Genomic DNA, 22,774 nt, shown 5'->3' on the forward strand with positions numbered 1-22,774 from the left:
CCACTCAACATAATCTTATCACCCAGCCTAACACAATCCCTCAGACTCCCACCACCAATGACGCTGATGTGTTCCATTTCCATTGGACATTCACGTAAATCTATCTCCATTGTACGTGTGAACATATGCACTAAAAAGTTTTTAAAAAATCAATTCACCAACTCCGCCTTGTCCCAACTCCTTTTATTATATATATATATATATATATATATATATCAAAAGACAGGAAACTTTTCCATCAATAGCCACAAAATACAATAAAATACACAAACGAGCCTTCCGCTAATAATTATCGCCTCTGTCACCGCCATCTTCCTAACGTACCAGTTTTATCAACGGCTGAGGTTTAAGCTCCCGCCAGGTCCACAGTCGTAGCCGGTGGTCGAGAACCTTTACGATGTAAAGCCCGTTAGGTTCCGCTGTTACGTGGAGTGGGCGCAGAAGTATGGTTCGATTATATCGGTTTGGCTCGGTTCGACTTTGAACGTGATCGTGTCGAATACGAAATTGGCTAGGGAAGTTCTGAAGGAGCACGATCAACAGTTGTCTGATAGGCATCGGAGCAGATCTGATGTGATCCAATTCAACATCATGTTTACAATGGCTATTCCAACCTTACAAGGGAAGAAACTTTCTAACTTTATACATAAATATGATTATTTCATATATTATAATATAATTATTATCATATATATATATATATATATATATATTATATCTATAGTTATTATGATAATAACTTATTCATTAATATGTGAGATATAAGTTGTTATTATATACTATAGTTCACATTCTTATATTATACACATTATATAAGTTTATATACTTAATTTATTTCCTTATGTTATGTATGTAGGCATATTCGACCAACACTTGGGAACTACATTGGAGCTAAATGGAGCATGTAAAAACAAGGAAACTCACATAGGAACGTTTAGGAGAGCATAAGAACCCATTGGTGAAAAGTTGTCCCGAGGCCCGTGAGCTCATAGCTGGGTTGAGCTAAAGATTTGAGCTACAAGATGAGCTCATAGCTGCACCATCATCATCACCACTTAGGACACTTCAGATATGTCCTAAGTCAAAATTTGTGAAATCGTACCTTTTCGCGAATAGTTACCACCTCAAGAGGTACCTTTCATAAGGAGTTGCCCTAACGTTCACCATGCTACAAGTCACCTATGGCCAGCTCACCTTCAGCTCATTCACACCCGAAGTAGCTCAAACATGAAGGGTTACATTTCCCAAACATTGTGACCTTTCATGAATGATGCTACCCATGAAGATGCCTTTTCATCTAGGAGCACGTTGGTGAATAGATTGCAACCATTTGAGGCTTGAATCACCAAGGGACATGAGATAAAGCTCCATGCCTATTCGGCCACAACACATGCCATGCACATGAGAGCCTTTGGCACCAAACATGAGAAGGCACATCACCATTCGGCCAAGGAGAGAAAAATGGCGCCAAGATGAACAAACATGCACATTCGGCCAAGGGAGATGTCTCCTCATCCTTAGCCAAACCATCAAGCCCCTTCATGAAGGGTTAGCCGAACCAACACCAAGCCAAATGACCCATCCATTTATCTCAAGCAGTATGTACTTCCATCTAGAGTCATGTACCAACCGAATACCTATGTAACCATTCGGCCAAGCCCTCTCATTTCCTATAAATAGAGAGGCTTGCCATCATTTGTACTCATCTCATCTCATATATTAAAATTACTCTTGTGAGTTAATTTCTCTTCAAAGTTCTTTGTAAACTTTATCGATTAAGCAAGTATAATTCATATACTTGTGGCGTCATACATTCCATCATGATTGCAAAATTCCTAGATTGATATCTAGTGGGTTGAAGACACTTCTACCACCCCTCAAACAAGTTTGTGAAGATCGGGATTGTGCTTCCTGGCATTATTTTCTCTTTGGCGTGTTTGAGATACAACTTCACCACCATCTCCATTTCATCGTCAACACCATCAACATCATCCATCAAGACCATCAATTCCGCAACCATCTCTATTCTATCTTTATTTCATTTTTTTTTACTTATTTCCTTAATTCATTTATTATTCCATCTTTAACCATAATTCTTTTTTATCTTTGTTGCAGCCCAAGCTTATAATTCAAGGACATCAGTACTTGTCAATCCTAGATCGGGACTCAATAAGGCTATCTACCATCTTCCACCAAAGCGTGTAGATCAACTTACATCAAGATCGGCGGCGAAGTTTAGCAGGGATGGAAAGGACCTTATATGGGCTGATTACGGGCCTCATTATGTTAAGGTGAGGAGAGTGTGCATGTTGGAGCTTTTCTCTCCCAAAAGGCTTGAGGCTTTGAGGTCTATCAGAGAAGATGAGGTTTTCGCCATGGTTGAATCCATCTTTCTGGACACTATCAATCCTGGTATTGATATTTTTCTCTTTGTTTCTAAAGGAGCGTTAATTATTTCATTTTTTACCATATAAGTTTTTAACGTTAAGTATATAGCTTATTAAAAATAATCAGATTTTTAATAAAAAAAAGCTAAAATCACTATTTAATTTTAACATTTTGATTCAGATAATTATTTTTAGGGTAAAGTATAGTAATGGTCACTTAACTTTTTTGATGTTTGCATTTACGTCATCCAACTTTTAAAACTTGCAATACAGTTCTCCAACATTTAGTCTGTTTACAATATGGTCCCCAACGTAACCTGCCGTTTGACGCCGTTACATTGCCGTTAGAAGAATATGACATGGCAGTCCTCCAACATTTAGTCCGTTTGTAATATGGTCACTGAACTTTTTAGGCACTTACATTTAGGTCCCCCCAACTTTTAAAACTTGCAACATAGTCCTCAATTTCATTCAAAACCCTAAATTTAAAAATAATTCAATTATATTTTAAACCTTAAATTCTAAAATACTTTAATTTAGGGTTTAAAATGTAATTAAAGTATTTTGGAATTTGGGGTTTAGGATGTAATTGAAGTATTTTTGGAATTTTGAACATGAATTTGCTATTTGATAATGTTTACTTCAATTTAAATTTGAGGTTTGTTGCATACACATCCAACGGATGTCGCACTTTGAACATGAAAAGTGCACCTATCATGATTATTGCATAAACCGTTGAAGTAAAAGTAACAAGGCCAATTTGTCTTGTTCGCAACTGTCGCACTTTGGTATGACAATCCGATAGGTTTGGATGGAACTTGAGCATGCATATCCAACGGTTGCGGAAATAGTAAAGTCTTTTAGTTCATATGACTACAACATATATCCAAGCAATAACTAAAATAAACCAAGAATATCAATTAATAACTTTTTTGAAAGGATGACTTAATAAATAAAGGGAAAGAGATTCGGTCATAGTCACTCCAAATGCTAAGGCATCAAATGCGTTGTTTAAGATGTATATTAGATGTCAAATACAACATTATCGGTTGCAAATGCATTAGTGGCCTACCCTTTTAACATATAATTGCTTCTAATGCTCCATGTTTAATGTTCCTCAATAGCCAAACATGATGAGAATCTAAAGTAGATAGCGGAACTAAAATCATAGGATTCCATAATTCTTGTAAATTCATGGCATGTCAGCAATAAAATACATTTTAAAATATAGAGGACACTGCAATAAACATATATAAGCTAGAAATGAAGGTGCAAATGTGTAATGATCGGGCAACATATCAAGTAGCTACTCCAAATATACTACCCTGTCATGATGCCTTTCGAGTTGCGTGTATGCATAATTGTCTTCTAAAGCTATAATTCAATTTAGATTCAACTGTAAAATTTCCAAAACATGAACTTATTAAAGTTATAATCTAGTTTGTTCACGATATATCAGTCCCATAATCAACATGAACTTATTAAAAAAGAATACGAGCTCATAGGACGCCGAAAACCATAGGTCGAATCAATACAATTCCCAACAAACTAGTACCAACAGTCTCTCGGATCGAGTCTGGCGATTTCACTATATCGATACTCACAACCAATTCCTTGATTTAAAGTAAAACCAAACAAGAAAGTAAAAAATATTTAGCATAGGACCCTCTTTCACTTCTATTCTGATTGACTGAATATATTTCATAAGGAGTACTAAAAGTTTTGATTAAGAAGAAAAAAAACTGATGGTTTTGGTCAAAAAAGAAAAAAAATAGATGGTTTTGGTTCAAAACTAACACTGAATATCCAAATCCTTGACATACAGTTCCAGAAACATAAAAATTTCAACAAAAAACACACAATTCTTCATCTATTTTTTCTTTGTAAATAAAATGCTGAAAGACAGATCACTGCTTGGGTTTATAATTTTACATGGCGGAAAACTGAAGAACAAAAACCAAACGAGAGTGCATGTGAGCGAAAGAGACAGAGAGGTGAATGTGTTGTTTGGGATTTCATTATATTTGATCATCTGTTGGGAAATCTTTAACCACAAGGATTAAACGAAGAAATTATTATATACCATTTATACAAAATAATTTCATCTTTGTTGGTGACTTTCAACAATGATACTTAGTTCATTTTAGTAGTATTTGTCAACTCTGCATTTCTAACCCCATTTTTTTCTCACAAGCATTTCATCGAACATCTATGCTTCACTTGAGATGACATGTATCTAACATTACACCTTGAATCGTTGATGGTCCCGATAGTCCCTTGGTCGGGTCTTCTCTTAATGGACCCTTATTCAAGTCAACACCTCCATAGAATTCAAAGTTAGATTAGAATTTCCCATTCATCCCCGACTGAAAAGTTGTGCTGGAAATGAGAAGAGAGGAACGAAAAAGGAAATTCGAGATCGAAAAGGAATTTGAGGTTTATAATGAAATTGAGGACTATGTTTCAAGTTTTAAAAGTTGAGGGACCTATATGCAAGCGCCTGAAAAGTTTAGTGACCATATTGCAAACGGACTAAATGTTGGAGGACTACCACGTCATCTTCTTCTAACGGCAGTGTAACGGCGTCAAATGGCCGGTTATGTCGGGGACCATATTGTAAACGGACTAAATGTTGGAGGACTGTAATGCAAGTTTTAAAAGTTTGGAGACCTAAATGCAAGTTTTAAAAAAGTTTAGTGACCATTACTGTACTTTACCCTTATTTTTATCTGAGCAAATGTATTATTGCATTTAGCGGGCATGGCCCCCTAAATGGTCAAATATCAGCTTTAGTCCCCTTATAAAATTCTCGTTTTAAAGTTAAGGATGGTAAAATTTCACTTTTGATCTCCTAAAACGATAAAAAATCAATTTTGCATATTTAAAAAGTAAATAAATATATATTAAAACGATTATAAAATTATTAGTATTTAAAATTTTATAATTTAATTTTGGTCTCTAAATTATATAGTTCTATGACCTTGAACTTGAACCTGCTTCTAGGTGATCAATCACTTTCATTAGGCTTGAATATGTTTGTTGACTACGGTGGGTGAACTACTTTTCATTCCCTTGTTTACTGCGTTAAATGCAATTTCTTTTTTCCAAAATGAGTAACGAAGCCCACTAAATTTTACGGTATATTACGTATTTAGTCATCTATCTATTTTGACGATTTCGTTTTAGTCACCTAACTATTTTTGTTTAAAATCCTAACTAATGTTATGTTTTTGTTCCGTTCTGGTCACTAGTCGTTGAAAAATGTTAGTTTTCTAACGGATATGACTAAAACGGAACCAAATCGTAATGTTAGGCATGATTTTGGAAAACAAAAAAATTGGGTGACCAAAATAGAAACACATAAATAGGTGAGAAGACGAAATATGTAGTTTACCCTAAATTTTATAACCCAAACTTTTCAGTATTTCAATTGATCTCTTGTGGAAATGGTTTTCTCACTTGTCCGATCAACTCAATTTAAATACTTGTTAATTCAAAGGTAATTCAACGATTGAACTAAAATATTTGCTTCACATTGAACCCCTTGATGGTGTTCTTTCATTCCCAACATAGGTTTACAAGTAAGATGCGTAACCTAATTTCGTGGCATTCCAGCAATATCTGAATGCTGGTTGAACTTAATGCAAATTTAGATGCAGAGAGCAAGGGAAAAAGTTTACAAGCAAGGAAATACTTGGGAGCTGTAGCATTCAACAACATAACAAGGCTAGCGCTTGGGAAGCGTTTCGTGAACTCCGAGGGCATAATGGACGAGCAAGGCAAAGAATTCGAGGCCATTGTGGCGAATGGGCTTAAGTGCATCACTTGCCAAGGCCGAACACATTCCGTGGCTTCGTTGGATGTTTCCGTTGGAAGAGGTAGCATTCGCCAAGCATGGGGCACGAAGGGACCGCCTCAGGCGAGCTATTATGGAGGAGCACACCCTTGCCCGCCATAAAAGCGGCGGTGCCAAGCAACACTTTGTCGATGCTTTGCTTACATTGCAAGACAAGTATGATCTTAGTGAGGACACTATTATTGGACTTTTATGAGTAAGCATGCTTAGGTTTTGGAGGTTATTATTTTAGGCTCCACAGCCATCAGCAATGTAAACTTTGATAAGTGAAGATACTAATTTTTTTTTCATCCATTTGTTTTTATTATTATTAATATTATTATTATTATTATTATTATTATATTATTAGTATTATTTTATTTATACTATTATTTATTAGTATTAATAATAAATTATTTTATTACATTTCAGGCAAAAAAATAAAATAAATTATAAACCGGAGCCCAATAAGCCCAGAGGCCTGATTACAACCCAAACCCGAGATGGCCCAATGCTTATAGGGTTTCCATCTAAGCTTTCAGCCGCCGTTGTTCTCAACCGTTCGATCTGGAAAGATCCAACGGCTCTGATGCTTCCAGACGAAAACCCTAGGGTATCATAACCCTAGGGGCCACGCGGCCGCCGCCTCTGTTGCCGCCGCCTCTGTTGCCGCCGCTCCACTTCATTCCAGCCGCTGCCAATCTCAAACCGAAGGCTCCAAAGATTCCAACTCCAGCCGTCTACGTCCCAATGATAGGGTGAGTCACCACATAGTTTGGTGACTCATCGAAGGGTACCTTTTTATCCGGTCCAAAGAAGATACCGACGAAGCTTATAAAAGCCGACCACCTGCAAAGAAAATAAGGCAGAGAGCAAGAACAGAGAGCAAAAAAAAAAACAGAGACCAACCCACAACAACCAACAACCAACTGAGAAGAGAAAGAAGAGCTTACCTTGCCGGAGAACCCCAAACGTCGCCTGAGAAACTGAAATACCGAAGGTATTTCCTTAGATCTAGGAAAATTCATGGCTTTTTAGGATGAAAAAAGGTTGGAATTGAGTTTAGGGTACTCGGATCTAGTGTTTGGGAAATTTTGGTGTTTTCCGGCCACCAACGACGGTGGCCGGCGGTGAGGCTGGCGGCGGCAGATGGCTGCCGGCCGATGACTAGCTTTCCTCCGGTGAGGAAAGCTAGAGAGAGGCGAGAGAGTTTAAAACTCTCTCAGTTTAGAGAGAGAAGGAGAGAGAGGAGAATGAAGTTTTGACCTTAAGGCAGTTGGGATTAGGGTTTAAATACCCCTCCTCGAACGACGTCGTTTTGGGGAGGGGTGTTCCTGTAATTATTAATAGTTAAATCACACGCGCATTCACTATAACTTTGTAAATTTCTATTTTAGCCACTGAAATCAATTCCTATACGTTTCGATTTAGTCTTTTAATTTTATTTTATTATAATTTAGTCCTGACCGAATATTTATATAAAAAATTAAGGTAAAATATGTATTTAGTCCTTACACTTTTAATAATATTTATTTTAATCCCAACTAATAATTTATGTAAATATTATAATTAATCCCTTATAACTTTATTAAAATTTATTTTAGTCTCATATTAATACTTAGGGTTAAATTACACTCTTAATACTACATAATATTTATAATTATGGCCATTAATTGTTTATGTTTTATAATTTAATAATTGACTTTCATACATTTTTAATTTTGACCATAAGTTTTATATATTTATTTCTATAATTTTAATTTCTTTTATATTTTAGTTATTTGCAATATTATTTCATTACTATTTTTGATATATTATTATGTTCATTATTATTTTATTATTATTATTACTTAGTCATATAAATATATATATATATATATATATATATATATATAATAAATAATATTTATTTATTTATTTTATTTATTATCAAATCCTATTTATAAATTTAATTTAATATAGTACTTTTAAATCATTTTAAATCATATTTTAATATATATATATTTATCAATATTAAGAAAGGACAGTCTTAAAGCAACTGAATGTCCATTTTCTAATATCTTTAAAATTAAAATAAATATTTTACTTTTATAAATTATATATAAATCAATTTTTTATATATATTATTTTTAGATAAATGTTTTATTAATATTTATTTATTTTTTAATATTAAGAAAGGAGTTGTCTTAAAGCACCTAGAAGCCATTTTCTGATATTTCTAAATAAATAAATATCTTATAAAAAATTTATGTATTAATATATTTTCTTAAAATTATATTAATAAACTTAACAGAATTATGAATTAAATATATTTGAATTTAATAGAGACAAATTTATAATAAATAAAGTACCAATTTTGGGCGTTATAGGGGTGCTAATCATTCCCTAAACATAATCGACCACGAATCCTTTTTTATTAAAATTTTTTGTTATACGCATATCAGTTTTATCTTTTAAAATTATGTTTTCTTAAAAACTATTTTAAAATATTGTTTTTAGGTATTTGACTACCTAACCCAAAAAGATCGATGACGGCTCCCCAAAAATTTCTTTTAATTAAAATCATTATTTTTCCTGCAAAGTAAAAATTTCGTGCCCGGGCGAAAACCGGTTACGACAGCTTGGCGACTCCACTGGGGACTCTGGTCAAGCTTTTAAAATCAATTATAAATTGTCTCTATTAATTAGAAATTAAAAATTTATATATTTAATTTATAATTCTTTCTTTTCAAAATTTTTATATATACTTATTATTTTCGTAATATTTATATGTATATTATTTTTTAATATTTTTATTTTATTTTCAAGTATTAAATTGCATTATTTATTTGTTTGTCAGAGGTTTGAACATTTCTCCTCACACACAACACTTGCATTGCATAAACATAATCTCTATAATTGAGATTTGTCCCTTTTAAGTGGGAGTGCAAGCGACGTCTTCGTGAGAATTTATTCTCCGTGTCAGATCTAGCAAGTAACTTTCGGGGTTCATATATCATATGTCTTCGTGAGAATTTATTCTCCGTGTCATGCATAGGGAAATGTGTCCCCTCGAATTGAACTCGATCCGCTTAAGTTTGTAATGGACTAGGATTGAGGGTTTGGCAGCCTAATGGGGTACCAACAAGGACAATTCGAGTACCCTTTACTCCTAGAACTAAAACCTTGCATATAATAAACCCTAGAAATTCTCCTAATCTAAGACAATATTGAAACCCTTTTCATAGGTGTACACAAAGGAGAAATAAGCTCTAGTTTTTTAATTTATTTAATTTATTATTTTTCTCTCTGAATAAATGCCTGCGAACTAGAAATCATGAAGTTAGGTTAATTTTTCCAAACAAAGCATGGAACTAGAAAGAATGAGGTTAGGATTTATACCTTGATAGATAGGATCTTTTCTTTCCATTAGTTGGTATTAATCATTTTATTTTTTTCTTATTTTTCCCATGCATGTTACTTTGCTCTAATTTGTTTATATTGATTTCTTGTGCTTGCATAGCATGATCATGGCATAACTAAAAGGTGTTGAATTGAAAGATTGTTCATCGAATTGGAAAGAAATCGTAAATGGACAAAAAGTTTTATGATCAAACAAAATATGATGCGGCCAAGGAAAGACATCCTGAGGAAACTCCAAGGATAGAAGCGAGCTATGCACATAAAGATCCTGTTATATTAATACCAAAAGTACTCCACAAAGATCCTGCCAGATTGATACCAAAAGCAGTCTATGGTAAGATCAGCAGTCAGGGCATTCAGAGTAGAGGAGGTTTTTATAAAGCTCAAGCATGTTATTTGAAGGACTTGAATGACCAAAATAAGAAATTAAGCACAGAAGTAGAAACCATGTATGCAGATTTCCAAAAGATCAATCAAGTCTTTCGAAATGCTGGCATAGGAAACACTCCGGAAGAATGGATAACAGGGGTCACCAAGCTGAAAAGGAACTGCAACATATATGAATATCTTGTGCAAGAACTTCTTGAACATAAAAGTTCTCTTACAAGGGAAAACGAGCAACTTCGAGAAGTGACACAGAAGATAAAGGAAAAAGAGAATGTCATGGAAGAAGCTGCAGTCCAGACAAACAACATGGCCCATAAGCTGATAGACTAACTTGGCTTCAGAGAAGTTAGGAGGGAAAGTTATCCCCTATATGTAAAGTTTTGTTGAAGTTAGGACTGAAAGTTGTCCCCTTCATGTAAAAGTTTTGTTTGATGCACGAAAACTTTTGTGTTCAATGAAATCTATTCTAAGATGATCACTCTTGAGTAACACCTTTTCATATTTACGTTTGCATTTGCAATTTGCATTTTTGCGTTTGTATTTACATTTACATTTTCATTTTTGCATTTGCATCTTTGTATAATTACATTTTATTTCAAACTATTTTACATGCATTTAATCATGACAACGTGGAATAATTCGTGGAGAATTCCATGACAGAATTTTTGAAATCAAAGTGGAGCTAACTTGGTCTTCCTAAAGAGGGATAATGGCCATGAATGAGATTCTAGCAAGGGTTGGTAGAATCGAGAAATTACAAGAGCAACTTATCAAGACTCAACAAGAAATGACTGATCATGCAAAAAAGTTCCAGGCTGATTCAACAGAACAAATGACCATGTTAATGAGCATGATGAATGATATGATCTATGGAGGGAAACCCTTAGAGGATCCCGCTGTGAAGGCTATGAATGAGATTCTGAATGATAATGAGTTCGACGTGATAGTGTCTGATGATCAAGAACCTATTAAAGAGCATGGTAATTCAGGACAGCTTCAAGATTTGATCCCTAGGGGCATGGATGAATTAATGGTGAATGAAGAATCAATGAATGGAAAAAGTTCACATGTGAGAGATAAGTTTTACCCAAAGAAAAAAGACATAGAAAAGGGTCAAAGGTTGATCAAGAAGAAGAAAAAATGTGCAGGGTTTTCAATTTTCTCCCTTCCACTTTTCAGGTGAAAAATCGCATTCAAAAATGCTCTCAGCCAGATTAACTACTCCACGACTTGTTCAGTCACAGTGGCCTCCAAACGAGAATTGGACCTATAAGGATGTTCCTTGGATAAATAAGACTGGAATTCCAAGTTGTTCAACTAAGGTTCCTGGTAACCTTGAAGGAAATTTCCAAGATCCTTTAGAGCAAGCAATTCAAAAATGCAAGGTAAAAGAAGGGGTTCAAGTTCAACACTCAGAAATTATTGCCTCGACTGAGACTAATGTGATCGAATCATGTGAAGAATATCAGAGACAAGAAAATGGGAAAGGAAATCAAAGTAAAAAGGTTATCATGGATGTAATCAGAGATTGGCCAGTAGGTCTAAAAATAAACTTGGAAGATGCAACCATGAAAACATTTCAAACACCCATATCAGACTTCCTGATGACAGATGAAACTTTGGGCAGTTTAGATAACATGACAAATACTACACCAATCACAGCTGTAATATGTGTTCAGAACTGGGATAAAGCTATTGTCACTAATAAAGATTATTTTGAGCCCAAATTCCAACTGATAAACGAGGAGATAAGATCTGACCACAAAGCTGCTAAGAAAGAAGTAGAGATTGGTACGTCTGAGGAATCATCCAAACGAGACCAGATAAGAGAAATGATCAAGAAGTGGGGAGCAAATAAGGACAATGACCCTGATCCTATTACACACCCAACATTAGAGGAGTAATGATGCATAAACAAGTGGAAGTGTTATCTACCACTGTAGAACTTTCTATTTTCAGCATCTTGTTTGAATTTGTTTTTGTTCCTTTCTCCGCTTTTTGTGCAATAAATAAAGTTGTGTTGCTTTTATGGTTATGAGCAAAGAATTAAATTTTAATCTTAAAATTTTTGAGTATCAAGTAGATTAAATATTCTTTTTCAAGAATTATAGATCTTTGGCAACTGATAAAATTATACCTTCCATATCCCATCCAATGCCAATTACATTATCCTCACCAAAATAAAATCTTGACCATACATTTATCTGAGACTTAGGAATAATGTCTCTACCTGTTTTTGAGACATCAAATCCAGATGTTTACATTCTTGGGTAGAGTTAATTGGTTTATAACATTCCACCATATACACGACTTCAAAAGTCATACATTTATCCTTCCAAATACAAAACCATCATAAACCAAAAGACCTCAAAAGAACCAAACTTTCATTTATCCGTGAATCTTCCTGCAAGAAGAGACGAAATGAGGTATCATGGACCAACTTATCGAAGATAATTTCGAGTGATTGGGGCATACTCAAAGAAGAAGAAACAAGATTGATTTAGATAATTATATCATGCATTAATTACATTATTTTCATGTAAATAAAGATTATTCTTGAATATTCATCCCCATGGGGATATCTCTTTTTACAAAAACTTCTGTGTATGAGATGACGAACGGCATTGTTTCATTTATCCTTTCAAATATATATATATATATATATCCCTTGTTGTCCCCTTTTAAGCCTATAATATTTTTTTTTCTGATTCAACCTTAACCAAGGATCACCCTCCACATTGGGGGGCAAGAAGAAAGATATCTGCTCACATGGATAAAAATTGTCAATTACGAAGGCAAATCGTCATGAAATGAAGAGAGTTTTGATACCACAAGGTAGATCAAATACAAAGTGCTTGAAGATCAATCCATTCAAGGATAATGAAAGAATTTTCAAAATGTAAGAGGAAAATGAGGTTCTGAAAGCAATTGGAGTCATATACTCATTCATCAGAAAAAAAGGAAAAAGGAAAAAAGGAAAAGATGAGAAATTAAATCAAGATGGGTGACTCATTGAGCCTCAAGTTACAAGGTTGATCAAGTGCAATTAGTTCAAAGATTCATATTCAACAACAAACGCAAGAAATGATGGAGATGAATGAATCTTATGGAAAAATCTCCAGCAAAGCAGATCCAAGTCAAGCAAAGCAAAATTGAAGGCATCAGAATGAATTGATCCTTGGTTCAATTACCCTTAAACACTTGTTTGGGCCTTTTATCATTTTTTCGTAACCATGAGCTCTGGCCTACGTTACGTACCTGAAAAGTCCATTCTAATCGTACATGGATTTCTATGTGAAAGGGACTATCTTCAGATTTTACTTCGCCTCTTAAGATTGATTTTTATTTACAAAATTGGTTTTTTAAATATTTAATGCATTATATGAAAAATGATAAAATGGAGGTTCAAGATGTAAATTTTTAAATAACATCCCAAATGAGGATTCGAGTTGAAAACCTGAAAAGGCGGCTCGAATATCGAATGGTGCAACAACGACATAAGAGACAATCTTAAGCTCTTGATGAAGCACCGCACATCCCAAAGATGTTCATGAGATTCCGGAACCAAGAAGTATCTCTATAAGATGAGCATAACAACCATTCCTTCAAGATAATGGAAGCTCAAAGAGACATATATGCTGGATCAATCTGATTGACCTTACTTTACTAAAATCAACCTAAGCCCTAAATCAGTCAATAATTTTGACACTTGTTATAGGACTATGCTTTTTGATTTTAAAGTATAATTGATTTTTTTGATATTCTTTGAATTCATGCATATGATTTGATTCTATTGTGAACCTATAATAGGCAATATTTTACAAAATTCTTTCATTCTTTGACAAAGAAAAGAGAAAAATATTTTCAAACAGGACAGTCTCAAATGAGAAAGGTTGTGGAAGTAAATTGTTGCCTATTCTACCTCTATTGGAGAAAAAGAATAGGTGATGCCAGAATGATGAAGCATTTCACATCTCTTGAAAGCATGTGGTCCAAGAAACCAGAAAATCTGGAGAATTGAACTTGTGACGCTCTCCTGTGACATTATTATCAACTCATCAAGGAAGATTATCACTTATCTCATGCTGAGGGTGATAAACATCACCAAACAAATTATGTTCCCCATCCTCCAATCACAGAGATATAAGTCACATTAAGGTGTATTATGGCAATGAACAAGTCCACCATCTGCACTCTGGTTATACCATGATGCTGGCTCAAGTCTTGATATATCATTGCAGCTTCTTCCATGTCGATCATTTTCCTTATCAGGATTATATCCATTATGTCCTTCAGAGGATTACTGAAGTTGAATTGAGAACTTATAGGCACAAAATAAGACATTGGAACAGATTCTACATTTGTAAGCCTTTCATATGGGGTAACATTGGTTACAGGATTCCAAAAGTAAAGATAATTGGTTTTACTATCAACTAAACTTTTCCATGGTTCGGGAAGAGTGGGATATAGTAGTGAGTATCTTGAAGCAGCAGAAGAGACAGTCACTGTAGCAGTCATTGCAAGAAAATGCACTAACAAAAATCTTCTAGTTCATCCCGAGGATGTTTATTTTTTCCGGTAAGGTTGTTACACGGAATGTCACCGACAACAAGGTCGAATTTGCCAAATCTACTCATTAATTGCTCCAACCGATCACCATTCAGTTCTTGCGCATTTGTTTTCAAAGGTATGCCAAGACAATAGAAGACAACCCCTGCATCACTGATCCCAGAGAAAAAAGACAAGACATTGATACCACCGGGGAATATGTCTCTAGCAGATCCTCCTCGTGTATGTTTTTTAGGGAAACCTAGAAGCATTTCCACCTCATCAGGTTCAAGTGGAACAACTTTATTCCTTCCAACCCATACTAGATTCCATTTTTGGCACTCATCAAGAACGTACTTCTGGACACTCGAAGGTGGCTCATCGTCATAAGCTTCAAGAGCCTTACGGATCCTTTATGTCAATTTGGCACTTCCTGTACATGTTTGTAAACAATTAAACTTTGTTCTTGGATCCCAAGAAGGCCACCATTTCTTTGTCAATGGAAAAGCATCATGTATGGTGCGTGGAGGAAGCGGATTAAGAAGGAATTTGTTCTCAATTGGTAGATTATGAATATAACCCCTTTTTCGTATAACAACACAAAAATACTTTGAATTTACAAATTCTGGTTCTACATCGTATAAGTACCGTGACATTTTGGTCCAAACACCAACTGGAGCAAGTGCCACGTTCTCATAGTAGAAATAAGGAGGCCCAATAACATCTTTTGGAAATATTCTTTGAGTTATCTGATCTGGTTCGATATGAACCCCAAAACCAATCATTGGATTTAGAAGATGAACTGCATGATCGTCTTCATTAAGAGGCCTCTTTTCAAGCTTCCTCTTCTTCTTCCTTTTCAAAAAAATCATAGCCTGAGTTTCGCCTTTTCTTGTAATTGGGGTCATTACATAATGACTTCATATCTTCTACCAGAAGAAGTGCGTCAGCAGCCTTAGCTATTTGAGCAGCACATATAAAATCTATCAACTCTGCAATTGATGAATCCATACCACATCTCTCTATGGCTATTGAAGCCTCAACCTCCGAATACCCCATTTTCGTCAAGTATAACAGTTTATTCTCCTTATCAGAATCGGAATTCAGGATTTCCTCGGTATCAGAAGAAATATCAATATATGTGAAATCATCCTGAAAGATCGCTTCATAATCAAATAAAAGTATATTACAAAAATAGCCTTCACTAAAAACAAGGTTCACTGCGTCATCCTGGAATGAATTACCAAGCGATTTATACCACTCTGTCCGACTAGATCCCTCCAGATCCAAAAAATGGGCACCTCATTCAAAAGAGGCACATACATTTCCGTCAAAATGATTGATTACTTCTTAAGTTTGTGACAACATGAAGAGAATTCCCCCATTTACTTGACAACTGCTGTTTAGTGACACCAGAATGAGAGTATTCAAGATAAACAGATTTGAGGCACGGATAAAGCTACAAGTACCCACAACAATACTTTGTCAAAATTGGACCTCGTAGGGATCATGATATTGAAATCAAACAAACATTAAAAGTAAGCCTTACAGTTTAGAAGGTTGAAGGTTGAGGGTATTTTGAAGGCCCAATTCAGACAGATCCATGCAGGACATCTTGAAAGCCCATTTCAGACATAAATGATTCATGTGGGGCATTTTGAAGGCCCATATCAGTATGAATATTTGGGGTATTTTGAAAGCTCACATCAACAAGAAGCAAATGTCGGGGCATGCTGAAAGCCCATTTCAATCAGAATGAGGAAGGTTGACGCATTTTGAATGTTTGTATTAGCCAATGTTGGGACATGCTGAAAAATCCATATCATCTTATGGAAAGATCATTGACTTGAGCAAATATTTCCAATGAGATAGAAAGGTATGAAGAATGAAAATGGAGAAATAGTGACAATGGAGCTGACTATACATAATTGCTTCATTCATCAGGCAGTTGTATTAGGGTCCTGGTGTTGAACAAATATTTACTCAACAAGTATGGTTTCAAATACCCAATCTTCTTAACCATGTGTCATATGACAGCGTGTTCTTTAAGCTACATCACGGTTACATAGATAAAGATGGTCCCCAGGCAGACTATTCGATCCAGGGTCCAATTCATCAAGATCTCAGCTTTGAATTTAGTCCTTTGTGTGTCAGTAACGATTGGAAATATTTCTTTGAGATTCATGGCAATTAGTTACAATCATGTTGTTGAGGCTACAAAATTGTTTTTCACATTAGTTTTGCTTACTTGATAACATTGAAGAGGGAGGCTTGACTTATGTATATTACCCTTATTCCCGTTGTTACTGGGGTTATCATTGTCAGCCAGGTTGAGTTGAGTTTTCATCCATTGGGTTTTATCATGTGCATTTCATCTACAGCAACAAGAATTCCATGGACCTTTTTCTGTACATGGTTCCTATAAAGATATGTTTCTACGTCCTACAACACTCATTACGGAAGAAAACGTGATCGATATTACTTATGCCTTGCTCAAGATGATATCAAGATCAATTGGTATCTCTTATTCAATTCAGCATTAACATATTTCGTGAATTTGACCAACTTTTGATCATGCCAACATATCACTTGTATTCCCATTGAGTTTTGTTTTCAAGAGGTCTTGTGACATCATACAAAAGTTTCGAACACTATGAAAGAACTTCCCTGACCAGAGATCTGTGCAGAAGTCATATCTGGATGAATGTGTTGTCAAATGTTTTACGAGCCACAGGAAATGATGAATGTGTTGTCAAGTGTTTTACGAACCAGTAATTATGGTGTTGAACCAATGTTGCAATCATATGGAATTTCCATTTATAGATCCAAGATGAAGTTTGTCTTCTTCAACACCAAGATTTGAAGTGAGATATGATGAAGATTTCTTTCCACAGAAGGGAAGCAGAAATTTTAATAGCAAGAAACTAGTGGAGCCGACTAATGTTGAACGACAGGTTCTTGTTAAGTATCTCGACATGATATGGTCCAAGTTGCCTTGTTCGAGATCTGATTAGATGTGGAGACATAAAAGGAATTAGGATAAATCCTCCTTGTTATGTGTTTCAAGAGTCAAATTAGAACAGACTCTACTCTCCTAATTAATCATTGTTGAATTAGACATGTCTACATCTACATTCTTCCAAGATGAGAGATTCTTGCTTCAAAGATGATAGATTCTCTTTTCAAAGATGATATATTATCTCTTTAAAGATGATAGATTCTATTTTCGAAGGTGAAAGATTTATTGGATTTTTACAAGTTCAGATGAATAAAGCCGATTTTATCAAAGACAAAATGGGGCATCAAGGTCATAGTTTTGACTACGACAAGAGTTCCATAAATGAAACATTTTTTCTGAGACTTTCATGAAACAAAGAAAACACAAAGATTGCTCTTCCAAATCAGAAATGCCAGCTTGAAATGACATTTTGACAAAGTGAAGGAAGACCAAGTTTGTCACTTCGAAGTAAAATTCATGCATCATATTTAGGCATTTGCAAAAATAGGAGCATTTTCATTCATTTTATCCATGTTAAATATTTGACAGGAATTTCAAAGATTTTAGCAAAGATTTGAATCCACCACTCAATGGATCAACATTTTCGGAAGAGTTCATAATGAGAAGAACTCATTTGAAGAAGGAAGAAGAAGTTCATAATGAGAAAAACTTGTTTAACCTTTTGCTCGAATTCATAACTTGATAGATCATCATTGCCAGGTAGAGTTCATAATGAGAAGAACTCATCTGAAGAAGGAAGAAGAAGTTCATAATGAGAAGAACTTGTTTAACCTTTTGCTCGACGCTATCACAGAAAGAGATAGATCAGCATCAACTTTTCCAGAAAAATTTCATAATGAGAAGAACTTATCTGAAGAGGAAGAAGAAGTTCATAATGAGAGGAACTTGTTCAACCTTTGCATGACTCTATCACAAAAGAGATAGATCAGCATCAACATTTCCAGAAGTGTTCATAATGAGAAGAACTCATCTGAAGAAGAAGAAGAAGTTCATAATGAGAAGAACTTGATCAACCTTACCTTAATTCATCACATATGAAGCCGAATTAACAACCCCTCTTTCGATGATCTGCATTTCCAGAAGTAGTTCATAATGAGAAGAACTCATCTGAAAAAGAAGAAGAAGTTCATAATGAGAAGAATTTGTTCAACTTTTTACTAGATTACATCACAGAATGAGATAAATTGCCATCCCCAGTGGAAAAGTTCATAATGAGAAGAACTAATCCCAGAGAAGAACTTGTTTAACATTGTCATCATAATCAAGTGAAGTCAAATGGATAAAAAAACTTATTATCTTTTCATCTTTGTTCTATTCTTGTTAACACAATAATGAGCAAAGAGGGGCAGCTGAAGATACTAATTTTTTTTCATCCATTTGTTTTTTATTATTATTAATATTATTATATTATTAGTATTATTTTATTTATACTATTATTTATTATTATTATTAATAAATTATTTTATTACATTTCAGGCAAAAAAAAATAAAATAAATTACAAACCGGAGCCCAATAAGCCCAGAGGCCCGATTACAACCCAAACCCGAGATGGCCCAATGCTTCTAGGGTTTCCATCTAAGCTTTTAGCCGTCGTTGTTCTCAACCGTTGGATCTGGCAAGATCCAACGGCCTTGATGCCAGATCCAACGGCCTTGATGCTTCCAGACGAAAACCCTAGGGTATCATAACCCTAGGGGCCACGCGGTCGCCGCCTCTGTTGCCGCCGCTCAACTTCGTTCCAGCCGCTGCCACGCTCAAACTGAAGGCTCCAGAGATTCCAAATCCAGCTGTCCACGTCCCAGTGATAGGGTGAGTCACCACATAGTTTGGTGACTCACCGAAGGGTGCCCTTTTACCCGATCCGAAGAAGATACAGACGACGCTTATAAAAGCCGACCACCTGCAAAGAAAATAAGGCAGAGAGCAAGAAAAGAGAGCAACAAAAAAAATAGAGACCAACTCACAACAACCAACAACCAACTGAGAAGAGAATGAAGAGCTTACCTTGCCGGAGAACCCCAAACATCGCCTGAGAAACCAAAATACCAAAGGTATTTCCTTAGATCTAGGAAAATCCATGGCTTTTTAAGATGAAAAAAAGGTTGGAATCGAGTTTAGGGTACTCCGATCTAGTGTTTGGGAAATTTTGGTGTTTTCCGACCACCAGCGACGATGGCCGGCGGTGAGGCTAGCGGCGGCAGATGGCTGCCAGCCGATGAATAGCTTCCCTTTGGTGAGGAAAGCTAGAGAGAGGCGAGAGAGTTTAAAACTCTCTCAGTTTAGAGAGAGAATGAGAGAGGAGAAATGAAGTTTTGGCCTTAAGGCTATTGGGATTAGGGTTTAAATACCCCTCCCCGAACGACATCGTTTTGGGGAGGGGTGTTCCTGTAATGATTAATAGTTAAATCACATGCTCAGTCACTATAACTTTGTAAATTTCTATTTTAGCCACTGAAATCAATTCCTATACTTTTTGATTTAGTCTTTTAATTTTATTTTATTATAATTTAGTCCTGACTGAATATTTATATAAATAATTAAGGTAAAATATGTATTTAGTCCTTACACTTTTAATAATATTTATTTTAATCTCAACTAATAATTTATGTAAATATTATAATTAATCCCTTATAACTTTATTAAAATTTATTTTAGTCTCATATTAATATTTAGGGTTAAATTACACTCTTAATACTACATAATATTTATAATTATGGCCATTAATTGTTTATGTTTTATAATTTAATAATTGACTTTCATACATTTTTAATTTTGACCATAAGTTTTATATATTTATTTCTATAATTTTAATTTCTTTTATATTTTAGTTATTTGCAATATTATTTCATTACTATTTTTGATATATTATTATGTTCATTATTATTATTTTTATTATTACTTAGTCATATAAATATATATATATATATATATAATAAATAATATTTATTTATTTATTTTATTTATTATCAAAATCCTATTTATAAATTTAATTTAATATAGTACTTTTAAATCATTTTAAATCATATTTTAATATATATATTTATCAATATTAAGAAAGGGCAGTCTTAAAGCAACTGGATATCCATTTTCTAATATCTTTAAAATAAAAATAAATATTTTACTTTTATAAATTATATATAAATTAATTTTTTTATATTTATTATTTTTAGATAAATGTTTTATTAATATTTATTTATTTTTTAATATTAAGAAAGGAGCTGTCTTAAAGCACCTAGAAGCCATTTTCTGATATTTCTAAATAAATAAATATCTTATAATATATATATATATATATATATATATATTAATATATTTTCTTAAAATTATATTAATAAACTTAACAGAATTATGAATTAAATATATTTGAATTTTTAATAGAGACAATTTATAATAAATAAAGTACTAATTTTGGGCGTTATAGAGGTGCTAATCATTCCCTAAACGTAATCAACCACGAATATTTTTTATTAAAATTTTTGGTTATACGCAGATCAGTTTTATCTTTTAAAATTATGTTTTCTTAAAAACTATTTTAAAAGATTGTTTTTAGGTATTTGACCTACCTAACCCAAAAAGGTCGATGGCGACTCCCCAAATTTTTTTTTAATTAAAATCATTATTTTTCCTGCAAAGTAAAAATTTCGTGTCCAGGCGAAAATCTGTTATGACAATAAGTAAATGAAATATGCAGGACATGATCACTGCGGGCATGGACACAACAGCAATCTCGGTCGAGTGGGCAATGGCCGAGGTGGTTCGGAACCCAAGAGTGCAGCAAAAGGCACAAGAGGAGCTAGACTGTGTGATAGGATTCGAAAGGGTGATGTCCGAAACCGATTTCTCAAATCTCCCATACCTTCAAAGCGTAGCCAAGGAGGCACTAAGACTACATCCCCCAACTCCTCTAATGCTACCCCATCGTGCCAATGGGAATGTCAAAATCGGTGGCTACGACATCCCCAAGGGATCAAACGTGCACGTTAACGTATAGGCAGTAGCCCGTGATCCGGCAGTCTGGAAGGACCCTGAAGAGTTCCGCTCAGAACGATTCCTGGAAGAGGACGTTGATACGAAGGGTCATGATTTTCGATTGCTTCCATTCGGTGCAGGAAGGAGGGTGTTCCCCGGTGCACAACTCGGGATCAACCTGGTCACCTCCATGTTGGGTCACTTATTGCACCATTTTTGTTGGACACCAGCCGAGGGATTCAAGGCTGAGGAAATTGACATGCTTGAAAAATCCTGGACTGGTTGCTTATATGCGGACTCCATTGAAGGGTATTGCCACTCCTAGGCTTCCAAGTTCTCTCAATTCCTAGTCCTTAGATTTTGAACTCTTTTTTACAAGTTCTGTTGTATTATCAATTATGTTTCATGTGATTTGTGATGGGGTCGCTGTGTGAGAGGATCAAATAAAAGCACAATGATACAACATTTCCTCTGGGAAAGCTGTTTCTTAGTTTAATGCAAGATGATGCAATTTTGTTCTTAAGCTAACCCATTAATTAGAAGAAGAAAAAAATTCAACAAGGGATTTGGAAAATTAAACTTTAAAATATAAAAAAGGGTAAACTACACCAATGGTCACTAATGTTTGAGTAAGTTTTTTGTTTTTCCACTGAAGTTTTGAAAGTAACAAATTAGTCACTAACATTATCGGTTTGTTATGAATAGGTCACTAACATTATGGATTTATAATAAAATGGTCACTCCACTATCATCTTCGTCAAATTGGTGATGTGGACATGTTAACAAAAAGATTAATATTTAGCTTTATCCCAAAACTATTACTAAGACATCAAACAGGTCCTTGCCAAACCCAACTATTATAATTTCATCCCCAACTGTTAAAACATCAACTAACGTCATCATTAATGCCCACTCATTGCCGGCGACTGAAAACTCCAACAAAACTCCAAATCCTCAACATCGTCATAATGCACAGCCAAAATAATCCCACTTGAATAGCGATTATTGTAGGCGATGTTTTGGGTTCTCGTTTTAAGAATCGTTAGAATAATGCAAATTATTTAACCGAATGAAAACTGATGAAGCCTACTGGAGGCAAATTCTATGCAAATCAAGAAAGACTTTCCCTAATACAGAATCATATTCATACTATAATACTAAGAAAACAAATGCAGAGAACAATTTAAGGTGAGAATCATTTAATGCAGAAAACAAATGCTTGTGAT

At 34.6% G+C, this 22,774-nt stretch overlaps 1 pseudogene; it reads left to right on the forward strand.

The window, feature by feature from the left end:
• Positions 1-261: 261 nt before the first annotated feature.
• LOC120116849 lies at positions 262-21,898 on the forward strand (annotated as a pseudogene).
• The last annotated feature ends 876 nt before the right edge of the window (positions 21,899-22,774 follow it).

The sequence above is a fragment of the Hibiscus syriacus genome, unplaced genomic scaffold, assembly GCF_006381635.1.
Source record: "Hibiscus syriacus cultivar Baekdansim isolate YM2019G1 unplaced genomic scaffold, ASM638163v2 tig00110303_pilon, whole genome shotgun sequence".
Lineage (NCBI taxonomy): Eukaryota > Viridiplantae > Streptophyta > Magnoliopsida > Malvales > Malvaceae > Hibiscus > Hibiscus syriacus.